Genomic DNA, 13,126 nt, shown 5'->3' with positions numbered 1-13,126 from the left:
GACTGTGTCTGGAGTAGAAACATCCAGAGCCACCGTGCACAGGCGTGTGCAGGAAATGGGCTACAGGTGCCGCATTCCCCAGGTCAAGCCACTTTTGAACCAGAAACAGCGGCAGAAGCGCCTGACCTGGGCTACAGAGAAGCAGCACTGGACTGTTGCTCAGTGGTCCAAAGTACTTTTTTCGGATGAAAGCAAATTCTGCATGTCATTCGGAAATCAAGGTGCCAGAGTCTGGAGGAAGACTGGGGAGAAGGAAATGCCAAAATGCCAGAGGTCCAGTGTCAAGTACCCACAGTCAGTGATGGTCTGGGTGCCGTGTCAGCTGCTGGTGTTGGTCCACTGTGTTTTATCAAGGGTAGGGTCAATGCAGCTAGCTATCAGGAGATTTTGGAGCACTTCATGCTTCCATCTGCTGAAAAGCTTTATTGAGATGAAGATTTCATTTTTCAGCACGACCTGGCACCTGCTCACAGTGCCAAAACCACTGGTAAATGGTTTACTGACCCTGGTATCACTGTGATCAATTGGCCTGCCAACTCTCCTGACCTGAACCCCATAGAGAATCTGTGGGATATTGTGAAGAGAACCTTGAGAGACTCAAGACCCAACACTCTGGATGAGCTAAAGGCCGCTATCGAAGCATCCTGGGCCTCCATAAGACCTCAGCAGTGCCACAGGCTGATTGCCTCCATGCCACGCCGCATTGAAGCAGTCATTTCTGCCAAAGGATTCCCGACCAAGTATTGAGTGCATAACTGTACATGATTATTTGAAGGTTGACATTTTTTGTATTAAAAACACTTTTCTTTTATTGGTCGGATGAAATATGCTAATTTTGTGAGATAGGAATTTGGGGTTTTCATGAGCTGTATGCCACAATCATCCATATTAAGACAATAAAAGACCTGAAATATTTCAGTTAGTGTGCAGTGAATCTAAAATATATGAATGTTAAATTTTCATCATGACATTATGGAAAATAATGAACTTTATCACAATATGCTAATATTTTGAGAAGGACCTGTAGACTAAAAAGACACCTAGAGGATGCAAAAAGACACATTAATGAGGTGATATAAAAGATTCAGCAGTGATGCGTGTTGTTTATGCATCTCAGCTTTATTTGCTAAACACAAATGATCAGTTTGCATTGATCTAAGCCATGCAGCTGAGTGAGATGGTGTTCTAGGTCTCTCCAGGTCTGTAAAGGAATCTTATCTGATCTTGGGAAACACCTGACCACCTTTAACGCATTAGCACAGATCTCTGAGGAATGAACCCTTCCCTCCCATTTTCTCTACTTTTAGTTCTTGTTGTGGCCTGGGGTCAACTTTTCAATTTTATCATTCCACAGTTTTCTTTGCTTTTGATGAGTCAGGTCACCTGCCAGGACCCACCCACCTTTAAATAATTACAGTTTGGATTAACCACACAGCAGCCTTCCCAAAACACAGATAAAGGAGTAAAGGAGTACATCATGGAAAAACCTCTGAAGTATTCTTCATTCATAGCTATTTGAATCATCTGTTTATTTTTCTCCAGCTGTGGCCACAGCAACAAAAGGCTGAGGTCTGCATCCACCCACATTGAGCTGCGCCCAGTATTTCCACCTGCTATCTGCTTTGTCTCACTGTCTGATTTACAGAGCAAATAGCACCAATATGCTGCCATACCCATGCTTGTTAAGTTCAGCAGGTGAAGGCAATTAGCGGTCTCTTTCAACAGGTTAAAATTATTTTTTGCTTCACAGACAACAAATATTTGGCCTCCCACCACAAACACAGCAGGCAAGAAATTGACAGACAGAATGAAAAAGATTAAGTATTGAACTAATTCCTTTTACCCAAAGCTAAAAAATGAAAAGGTTAGTAAAATAATGCATTACTTTAAGCACTTTATTAAAAAACAAACACTAATTAAGATTTCAAATGTATCATATTAATGGTTACAAACAAAATATGTGATGTACTGAGGATGTCATGTGTAGGCTTGACGAACAAATCTGTTTTTAACATCTGCAAAACACTTTGTGTTACATTAAACTGTATGAAAAGTGCTCTTAATGCATAAACAAAATGAACGTTGTGAATCAGAGTGTGACATTTTTTGTACGAGGCTGAACATTTGTGAGATTTACATGTTGGCAATTTGTAAGGACACAAAAAGTTAGTTCCTTATCGTCTTCACCAGAAGCCATTGTGCTGTGTCATATTACTGAGACCACACATCAAAAAGCAACCCATTTTTGTTACCTAATCCCTAATTTTAGAAAGATAAGAATATTTACCTACTAAAAAGTACATTTTAATGTCATTTGTTGAAAATATCTTGTTACTACATCCTGAGGTCATATTTGCAATATTTGTTCTCATATGTCCACTTAAACAAAGACTGATGGTTGGTGCGGTTTACCATAATAAAAGCTTGCACAATTCAGCAGTCTTTGCCACTAACTTCTTCACCTTTTATTTCAGCTTAATTGGGCTTTTCTTTGCTTTGGTATATACATCAGGGCCCTGGTCTCCCAGGGAAGTAAACAACACCTAGAGGAGAGGTATTTGGCCTCAGGCTAGAGTCAAAACGTCTTCCTCAGCTTTTGATCTTCACAAAGTCCAACAAAAACAGATATTTTATTTAGTTGAGTATGAGAGAGAAAGCAATAAAGACATCATGTTTGTTTTATTCCACATTTGACACATTTTTCCTTACATGATTTTTAATAGTCTTCTTGGACCATTTGACCTCTATTATTTCTCTGGCCACTCATAGAAAACCTGCGTTACAAGACATAACATAAAATCGCAGCCTGTTAAATCCAAATATGACTTCTTACCCTTAGGGAGGACAAAGAGCTGCAGGGCCCCTGACGTCTGGCTCTTCATCCTTCCTTCAGCTTATATCTAAAGCTGCACAGCCACTTCTTTAAGTTAACTCAATTGCTTGATTCCCAACCTCACTTCTATTTGACTGATATGTTTTGTTCTCTCTGCTTTAGCTCCAGTCTCTTATCTCCGATCCCTCCCTCCCACTCCTCATCTCTCTTCTGCCTCAGTTCTCCCTGCTCACTTCCCAGCCCTTGGTCGACAGAAATCCTCCCCAGCTTCAAAGTGTGACACCTGAATATTTGCAAAAGAACCTTGGGTTTGAACAACTCCTCCAGCCCATGCAAACCCCGGTGATTTTGATTCCACCTGATGGCAAAACAAGCCCTTACTTTGTGGAGAGATGTACTAGGTTTATGGGCAGAGAGAAGAAATAACTTTATTACTTTCAGAAGTGAGCTTAGGTAAGTCTTTATTCCGTCTGTTTCATTTCCCTTCAGACTGACAGTAATAACAGCTGATCGTATAGAACAAATGAAATGCTGCTCCCGTGTACTGTGGTCACATTCCTGAGGTAGAAGAAAGCCCAGGGATCCTTGAGATGCAACCATCACAGTATCTGCAGATGTGATAGCATTAACTATCACATGTATGCTGCATTGTGGTTAATCTTTTCAATTAAATTTACTTAGATTCAGTTCTTGAATTGGGATGATAAAGAAAATTCAACCTTTAACGTAGAAAGGTAATTTTACTGTAAGTAATAAACAAACCATCACAGTCTGTAAGGTTTTTAGAGAAGGCCTTGAATATATCAAAACATGCAAAATCGGGAAATATGTTTATGTCACTTATTCTTTTTTCAAACAGACCTGAGGGGTGCTTCTGTGTAATTTACCTGTAGAAAAGTCAAAAACAGCATTTACAGTAGTTTTGTACTAAAAAACATTGCCAATCAAAACTTTCTGTATGAAGTCTCCAGGCGGAGTTTATCAGGGATTTTGCTGTTAGTTAGGGTTTTTTATGTAGAGAAACATAGGCCCTGAAGTTAGATGTTTTCCAAAATTGGCACATTCTTGAAGCATATATTTACATGATGATATCAAGATGGCGCCGCAGATGGTCGCCTCAGCGTGTTGGTGCGCACTGTTTTGTTTTGTTTTTTGCTTTAAAACGGTCTTCTGTGATGGTACCCGGAGCTCTCTCACCAGAGAAGAACTCATGAACATCAGGGCTACTACACCAAAGGAGTTATTTCCCACTTTTCTGCCTACTGCTCTGGAATTTTTGGACTTTCTGGTCAAAGGTGCGCTCACCTTTGCTCACCTTTGCTCACGCGGTGAAACGCCGGAAGAGAGGGAAACGGTCTGGGTTGCTGGTACGTCTTCACCAGCGTGGACTACGAACACCGTTACCTGGAATATTTCTCTCTAACGTGCGCTCACTTCCCAACAAAATTGAGGAACTACAACTGCTGTTGGGGAAAAACAGGGACTTTTATTCATCGGCAGTTTTGTGCTTCACGGAGACGTGGCTGTGTGGATTAATACCGGACTCTGCGCTGCAGCTGGCAGGATTCCAGCTCTACAGAGCGGACAGAGACACGGAACTCTCTGGCAAAGCGAAAGGTGGAGGAATCTGTTTCTACCTCAACAGTGGTTGGTGCAACGACGTGACAGTGATTCAGCAGCACTGTTCTCCAGACCTGAAAGCCTTCATCATAAACTGTAAGCCTTTTGTAGAATATAAACTATCTATGTGTGTAACTGGAATGTGTGGAAATAGGGGGGTTAAGCCTAGGGAGTGAAGCATAGAAGGGGCCTAGGGGAGTGAAAACATAGGGAGTGAGAAGCATAGAGAGGGCAAGGTCATAAATTAGAAGAGGACAGGGAAGGCCAGAGACAGGGGAGGATGAGTTGCATGTTACAATCAGAAGTATTCCTTATTTGGACCTAAGGGACTGTTATGTTATGTTATACATGTGTGACATAATATATCTATGACATGATATATCTATATGTTGAACACACCCTTGAGACTGAATAAAACGAGCTGGAAGCAAGAGTTGATCAGAGTTGGGCTCACAGGTACTTGGCTGGAGTCTCCATCTCTCACTCTGCAGAGGCGAACATAAGTAGATTGTACTTGTGTTTATTTCACTCTTTGAAACCTGTACCCAAATCAACGGACCCGGGGAAGCAGAGACGGCTTCAACAATTGAGGGCTCGTCCGGGATTTGGAACAACAGGCGAAAGAAATTCGGACCACTGACGAGGACCAAAAGACATCAGACACGGGCTAGCCAAAACTACACAACAGGTAAGCAGAACCTGTTTAATCAAACTCTGCTTTTGGATTTTTGATAGGCTAAATTAATATTGTGTCTGATGTCTAAGTAAGTCTGAGTCAGCCAAAACTTAAGAAAAAGAGTGTCATAAATGTTGACTAGGATTTAAACTGGTGAATAAGATGTTGTTTTAAGAGAATTACAAGACTTAGTGGTGGTATTGTGTGGAAAATATAGTAGTTTCTCGAACGTGGCGGTTCAGAATACGTCCTCGACGGAGGTCTACTGTTAGCTGGGTTAGAGGCCCGAGGAAGTGAGAAACCTCAAATTCTATAGAAAAGTAAATACACTGAGATCAGGCACAAACACTTGGGTGTGAATGCCGTGTTTTACGTGAATTCTGCCTCAGTAAAACCGGATTACAGATGTAATAAAAGCACAAACACATAGTCTGAGAATAAGTCCTGTGAAGTGATAAACTGTGAGTTGGAGAAATAATCCAACAAGATCAGGTTTGTGATAAAGTAATGAACTGTGAGCTGACATAGAATTCAGCAAGACCAGGCTTTTTGGTAAAAAAAACTCATGAGCTGTGCGCAGAGGAATTAATCTGTGTTACAGACATTATTAGGCGGAGTGAGTGAAAACTTGTGTGTGACTGGAGAAGCAGCTGTGGAGAGCAGCTCTCTCATAAGCAGGTGACTGAATGCAGTTTTATATCTGGAAACCTTACGATAGACTGCTGATTGCTGCTTTTGATGAGTAACAAAATATTTCTCTGTGAAAATTCAGATTATAAACACATAAACTTAGAAGGAACAATATAAGCGGTGGAAATAACCCCGTAAGATATAGAAAGTTCTGTGAGTTTTACATGTTTATCTTAAAGAGCCGTGAACAGCAGTTATCATAACTGTAAGACCGGTCATGAGCTGTTAGTTGGGTATAAATAAACTGACAACAGATTTGTTAGGAGTAAAATAATGAGCTGTTAGTTGGATAAATAACCAACAACAGACTGGTTAGGAGTAAAAGAATGAGATGTTAGTTGGATAAATAACCAACAACAGACTTGTTAGGACTAAAAGAATGAGATGTTAGTTGGATAAATAACCAACAACAGACTGGTTAGGAGTAAAAGAATGAGCTGTTAGTTGGATAAATAACCAACAACAGACTGGTTAGGAGTAAAAGAATGAGATGTTAGTTGGATAAATAACCAACAACAGACTTGTTAGGACTAAAAGAATGAGATGTTAGTTGGATAAATAACCAACAACAGACTGGTTAGGAGTAAAAGAATGAGCTGTTAGTTGGATAAATAACCAACAACAGACTGGTTAGGAGTAAAAGAATGAGCTGTTAGTTGGATAAATAACCAACAACAGACTTGTTAGGACTAAAAGAATGAGATGTTAGTTGGATAAATAACCAACAACAGACTGGTTAGGAGTAAAAGAATGAGATGTTAGTTGGATAAATAACCAACAACAGACTTGTTAGGAGTAAAAGAATGAGATGTTAGTTGGATAAATAACCAACAACAGACTGGTTAGGAGTAAAAGAATGAGCTGTTAGTTGGATAAATAACCAACAACAGACTTGTTAGGACTAAAAGAATGAGATGTTAGTTGGATAAATAACCAACAACAGACTGGTTAGGAGTAAAAGAATGAGCTGTTAGTTGGATAAATAACCAACAACAGACTGGTTAGGAGTAAAAGAATGAGATGTTAGTTGGATAAATAACCAACAACAGACTTGTTAGGACTAAAAGAATGAGATGTTAGTTGGATAAATAACCAACAACAGACTGGTTAGGAGTAAAAGAATGAGCTGTTAGTTGGATAAATAACCAACAACAGACTTGTTAGGAGTAAAAGAATGAGATGTTAGTTGGGTATAAATAAACTGACAACAGACTGGTTAGGAGTAAAATAATGAGCTGTTAGTTGGGTATAAATAACCAACAACAGACTGGTTAGGAGTAAAAGAATGAGATGTTAGTTGGATAAATAACCAACAACAGACTGGTTAGGAGTAAAAGAATGAGCTGTTAGTTGGATAAATAAGCAACAACAGACTTGTTAGGAGTAAAAGAATGAGATGTTAGTTGGATAAATAACCAACAACAGACTGGTTAGGAGTAAAATAATGAGCTGTTAGTTGGATAAATAACCAACAACAGACTTGTTAGGAGTAAAAGAATGAGATGTTAGTTGGATAAATAACCAACAACAGACTGGTTAGGAGTAAAAGAATGAGCTGTTAGTTGGATAAATAACCAACAACAGACTTGTTAGGAGTAAAAGAATGAGATGTTAGTTGGATAAATAACCAACAACAGACTTGTTAGGAGTAAAAGAATGAGATGTTAGTTGGGTATAAATAAACTGACAACAGACTGGTTAGGAGTAAAATAATGAGCTGTTAGTTGGATAAATAACCAACAACAGACTTGTTAGGAGTAAAAGAATGAGATGTTAGTTGGGTATAAATAAACTGACAACAGACTGGTTAGGAGTAAAATAATGAGCTGTTAGTTGGGTATAAATAACCAACAACAGACTGGTTAGGAGTAAAAGAATGAGATGTTAGTTGGATAAATAACCAACAACAGACTGGTTAGGAGTAAAATAATGAGCTGTTAGTTGGATAAATAACCAACAACAGACTTGTTAGGAGTAAAAGAATGAGCTGTTAGTTGGATAAATAACCAACAACAGACTTGTTAGGAGTAAAAGAATGAGATGTTAGTTGGATAAATAACCAACAACAGACTGGTTAGGAGTAAAAGAATGAGCTGTTAGTTGGATAAATAACCAACAACAGACTTGTTAGGAGTAAAAGAATGAGATGTTAGTTGGATAAATAACCAACAACAGACTTGTTAGGAGTAAAAGAATGAGATGCTAGTTGGATAAATAACCAACAACAGACTTGTTAGGACTAAAAGAATGAGATGTTAGTTGGATAAATAACCAACAACAGACTTGTTAGGAGTAAAAGAATGAGATGTTATTTGGATAAATAACCAACAACAGACTGGTTAGGAGTAAAAGAATGAGCTGTTAGTTGGATAAATAACCAACAACAGACTGGTTAGGAGTAAAAGAATGAGATGTTAGTTGGGTATAAATAAACCAACAACAGACTTGTTAGGAGTAAAAGAACGAGATGTTAGTTAGATAAATAACCAACAACAGACTGGTTAGGAGTAAAATAATGAGCTGTTAGTTGGATAAATAACCAACAACAGACTTGTTAGGAGTAAAAGAATGAGCTGTTAGTTGGATAAATAACCAACAACAGACTTGTTAGGAGTAAAATAATGAGCTGTTAGTTGGGTATAAATAAACCAACAACAGACTTGTTAGGAGTAAAAGAATGAGATGTTAGTTGGATAAATAACCAACAACAGACTTGTTAGGAGTAAAAGAATGAGATGTTAGTTGGATAAATAACCAACAACAGACTGGTTAGGAGTAAAAGAATGAGCTGTTAGTTGGATAAATAACCAACAACAGACTTGTTAGGAGTAAAAGAATGAGATGTTAGTTGGATAAATAACCAACAACAGACTGGTTAGGAGTAAAAGAATGAGCTGTTAGTTGGATAAATAACCAACAACAGACTGGTTAGGAGTAAAAGAATGAGATGTTAGTTGGGTATAAATAAACTGACAACAGACTGGTTAGGAGTAAAAGAATGAGCTGTTAGTTGGGTATAAATAAACCAACAGACTGGTTAGGAGTAAAAGAATGAGATGTTAGTTGGAGAAATAACCAACAACAGACTTGTTAGGGTCAGAAAAGTGCATGAGCTGGACACACATACACTCCGGCAAACATTAGACAAGATTTATAGTTTAAGTCCATAAGCTGTGAGACACACACACACACTGGCCACTAAAAACAGCCTTCTGGGGGTTGAATGTGTTCTGGTGTCTTGAAAGTTGGTCAGAATTGAATGAGTGACTAAGATAACGTATTAAAATATATCTTTTAGAAAAAAGGATAGTCGTTATAAGATGGAAAGTGAATTTAATAGAGAAATGGATATCAGTGCAAAAGAACAGAATGTTTTATGGAAAACCATAGAAAATCAGCTGTTGATAATGAAAACTGCTATTAAAAAAACATTTGAATACAAAGAGGAACAGAAGTTGGTTAAACGGATGGATTGTAAAATAAATGAAGAATTGTCAAAAGATGGAAAAAGTAGGACAGATAAAGAGAGTGTTGGCATGTGGTTTAGTTTGAAGGAAAAAAATGCAAGAAAGGAGAGAGATTTGGCTGAAAAAATGTGTAGAGGCAGCAGTTGGTTGAGCAGAGGAAAATGGAAGGACCTGGCAAATAAAGCAGAAAAAGACGAAAAGTTTTGGTTACAAATGAGATTCTTGTGGCAGAGTAGTGATCATGCTATGACTGAGAACAGAGACTGGAAAAGTAAACAGATTAAGGATAGCAGTACAGTTGAAATGCTGCCATCATATGACCATCTAGCAAATCATCCCACACCACACGGCCCCCACCTCTCCTCTTACTGGTTTATATCCTACGCTGCAAGCAACTGGGGGAGAAGTCAGAGTGTGTGATTTACTGCCAGTAACTGCTCAGGCTCCTCATGAACCTCCCTGCACGGCCCCCATCCCCCTTCTCTCCTCACATTCCAATGATGGGTCTGTATTGTCAATTGGAGGATCATTCATATCACAGGCCCCACAAACTGATCCATTTGCTGACCGGGTATTACGGGACAAACTGCGGCCAGTTTCTGGCCCAATAAAGTGTATTTCCCATTCATCTAGTGATATGGAATTGGTCACACCTCTGAAAGCCGATGTAACTGAGGGCTCAGTTAATATGTCAGTGTCAGGGAAATGGATAAAAGACGAACCACCGACTGCAGTAACTTATCATATGCAGGCACCACCTATTACAGTACAGAATCAGACACCAATTGAAAATGAGGAAGCTATGTTATCTTCCTCAACCCCAATGCAACTAGTACCTGAGGCTATGCCTCCCCCTGCTGGACATGGCTATAACATGAGACCCCGAAATCAGTCCAAATCTTCTTATATGGGTCCACTGTTCCAACAACAATTTGGAGCAAATAGATACAAACCTTTTGCACTGGGAGATCTTACCACTTTGTGTGACAAATTGCCTCCCATCTCAGAAGGAGCGTCTATATGGTTACAGACTCTAGACTCCCTGACAGCAGGTACCACGTTAGCTCTACGTGACTATCGGGCCATTGCTGGACGATGCATGAAGCCACACAGCTGTAGGGACATAGAACTTGCTGCAGGTACAACAACAGTACCAGATGAGGTCCTACTTACTGTATATTCCACTCATATAGGCACAGCTCTTAGACAAATGTATCCAGTATCCAGAGGACGTACCATTCCAAAATTTGAGTGGAACGCAAACACAAATCCTAGAGAATATTTAGATCAGTGCAAATCCATGTGGCAAACACAGACAGGAACTGATCCAGACAGAGCTGGTCCCCAAAGGGACTGGTTCCGTGATGCTGTCCTACGAGGGTTACCGCTGCAGGTTAAAACGAACATGGAGGATAATCCAGATTTGCCTGTATCAGAAATTGCAGTAGTAGTATGGGATCGCCACCTGATACATCATTTATCTAAACGCAAAGAGGCAAAACAAGATGAGAAGAGTGAATTAAAAACGTTACAAACTCAGCTCCCGAAAATGCAATTAGCAGAAGCTAAACTGAAGTTTGGGGAAAAGAAGAAGGAGGGTAAAACATCTAAAATTATGTATGAAGGTGCAGTGTCTCAGCCCCCTCAGGCTCCTCCATTTCCTGGAAATCAAGAAACAGCAGGACAGTGGCATCAGGCCTCAGTCCCATATCAGGGACATGCTGGTCGTTTTGGGGGACGGGGAGGGCCAAGAGCAAGGGGATTTCAGAGAGGACCACAGAGAAGACTGGGTAATGCTGATGTGTGTTACTACTGCAATGAGCCTGGACACTGGGCCCGAGATTGTCCCCATAAGAATGGTCCACCCGGAGGGTATGGGTGTTATGGTCCCGCCATGACTCCTCGGCCTGTCCATACAGAGGCAGAGGTGGCCCAGCACGCGGTGCATACGGATCACAACTTCAATTACCGGCCTGGGACGAGCCTGAGCACCACTGAAGGTCCCCACCAACCCCAGAAGACAGCGGGACTGCGGACCCCCTGCTGTCTGTGACTGTGTCCGGAAATAGGCTTCCTTTTCTGGTGGACACTGGGGCCACATGTTCAACCATCAAACAGGCTCCTCCAAAAACACTCTCCACCAGGACTACAACTGTCATGGGGTTCTCGGGGGCAAAGCAGGTCCTGCCATATACCAAACCTTTAAAGACTGAAATTGGTGGACAGACACTGAATCACAGTTATCTAGTCTCCACTGATACACCAGTAAATTTACTGGGTAGAGACATGTTAATAAAACTGGAAGCAACCATTTTATGAGGCCACCCCTACCGTTCCTGTGCCCAATCCCTATGTGGCTCTGACAAATCTAAAACCTGACCATTGCTGGTTCACCTGCATTGATCTGGCCAACGCATTTTTCTGCCTTCCATTAGCTGAGGAATGCAGGGACATTTTTGCGTTTACCTATAAATCACATAGATATATATACACTCGTTTGCCGCAGGGATTCGCGTTTCTCCAGGGATTTTCAATCAGGTTCTAAAAGACTCTCTCCAAGATTGCCTATTACCACCAAACACCACTCTGATTCAGTACGTGGATGACATCCTCCTCGCAATGCTCACTGTGGCTGAATGCCTTCAGGCAACAGCAATTGTCCTGTCGCATTTGGCCAAAAAAGGCTACAAGGTTAGCAAAGCCAAACTTCAAATCTGCAGATGCCAGGTTGACTTTCTGGGCAGAGTTGTTTCCCAACCTGGCATGGGGATGTCCCCAGCTCACCAATCTGCAGTTTTGTCCCACCCAAAACCACTCCTGGTTAAGGACATGTTGTCTTTCCTAGGACTCACAGGGTATAGCAGATCTTTTGTGCCCGGCTACACCGACCTCACTGCACCCCTTAGAGAGCTTGTCAAAAAACAGGGCATGAGAAACCTCACTGCCCTGCTTGAATGGACCAGAGAAGCTGAAGAAGCGTTCATTAACTTAAAAACCAGCCTCTCGCAAGCTGCACATTTGGCACACCCAGATTACACGTTGCCATTTCAGCTGGATGTTTCTGTAACAGCACACACAGCCAATGGTGTGCTGTTCCAGAAAAAAGGGGGGGTTAGAACAGTCCTCATGTACATAAGTGTAATGCTGGACAACATGGAACAAATACATCATGAGTGCACACGACATGCAGCAGGGATGGCTAAAATAATCCAAAAAACAGCTCATGTAGTGATGGGACACCCTCTTAACATATTAACATCACATGGCTTGATGGCCTTTGTGAACTCTCAGGCTTTCACACTCTCACCACTGAGACAACACAGGCTGAGTAAGGTGCTGGAGGCCCCAAACATCACATACACACATGAAGGGATAAACATGGCAGATAGAATAACTACCGGTACACCACATGTCTGCGCAGAAAAAGTGGAGTTTAACGAAAAAATCAGACCAGATCTACAAAGTACATCCCTAACAGACGCCCAAAACCTGTACACAGACGGTTGCTGCTTCAGACATGACACAGAAGGACTTAAGGCAGCATGTTGTGGAAGACACAGGGACAGATTTTGTCACAGTACAGGCAGAAGAACTGACAGATGCACAATCAGCACAGAGAGTAGAAGTTTTGGCAGTAATAGCTGCTCTGGAACTAGGAACAGGACAGAAGGTTAACATTTACACAGACTCAGCATATGCCACAGGTGCAGTGCACGTTGAACTAAAGCAATGGTTGAGAACAGGGTTCAGGACAGCAGGACAGAAACCCATTAAACATGAACAGGAAATGAGAAAGTGGGCTGAAGCTTTGTTGCTCCCTCAAGAAGTAGCCGTCATTAA

The 13,126-nt window shown here is 40.9% G+C and overlaps 1 protein-coding gene across 4 annotated transcripts in view; it reads right to left on the bottom strand.

The window, feature by feature from the left end:
- LOC124874960 (caskin-2-like) overlaps positions 1–13,126 on the bottom strand; it is a 92,963-nt gene that overhangs the window by 9,682 nt on the left and 70,155 nt on the right. The gene's annotated exons all lie outside the window — the stretch shown is intronic.

The sequence above is a fragment of the Girardinichthys multiradiatus genome, chromosome 10, assembly GCF_021462225.1.
Source record: "Girardinichthys multiradiatus isolate DD_20200921_A chromosome 10, DD_fGirMul_XY1, whole genome shotgun sequence".
NCBI classification, from domain to species: domain Eukaryota; kingdom Metazoa; phylum Chordata; class Actinopteri; order Cyprinodontiformes; family Goodeidae; genus Girardinichthys; species Girardinichthys multiradiatus.
The sequence above is the reverse complement of the archived record's forward strand: the minus strand, read 5'-3'. Positions and strand labels throughout refer to the sequence as shown.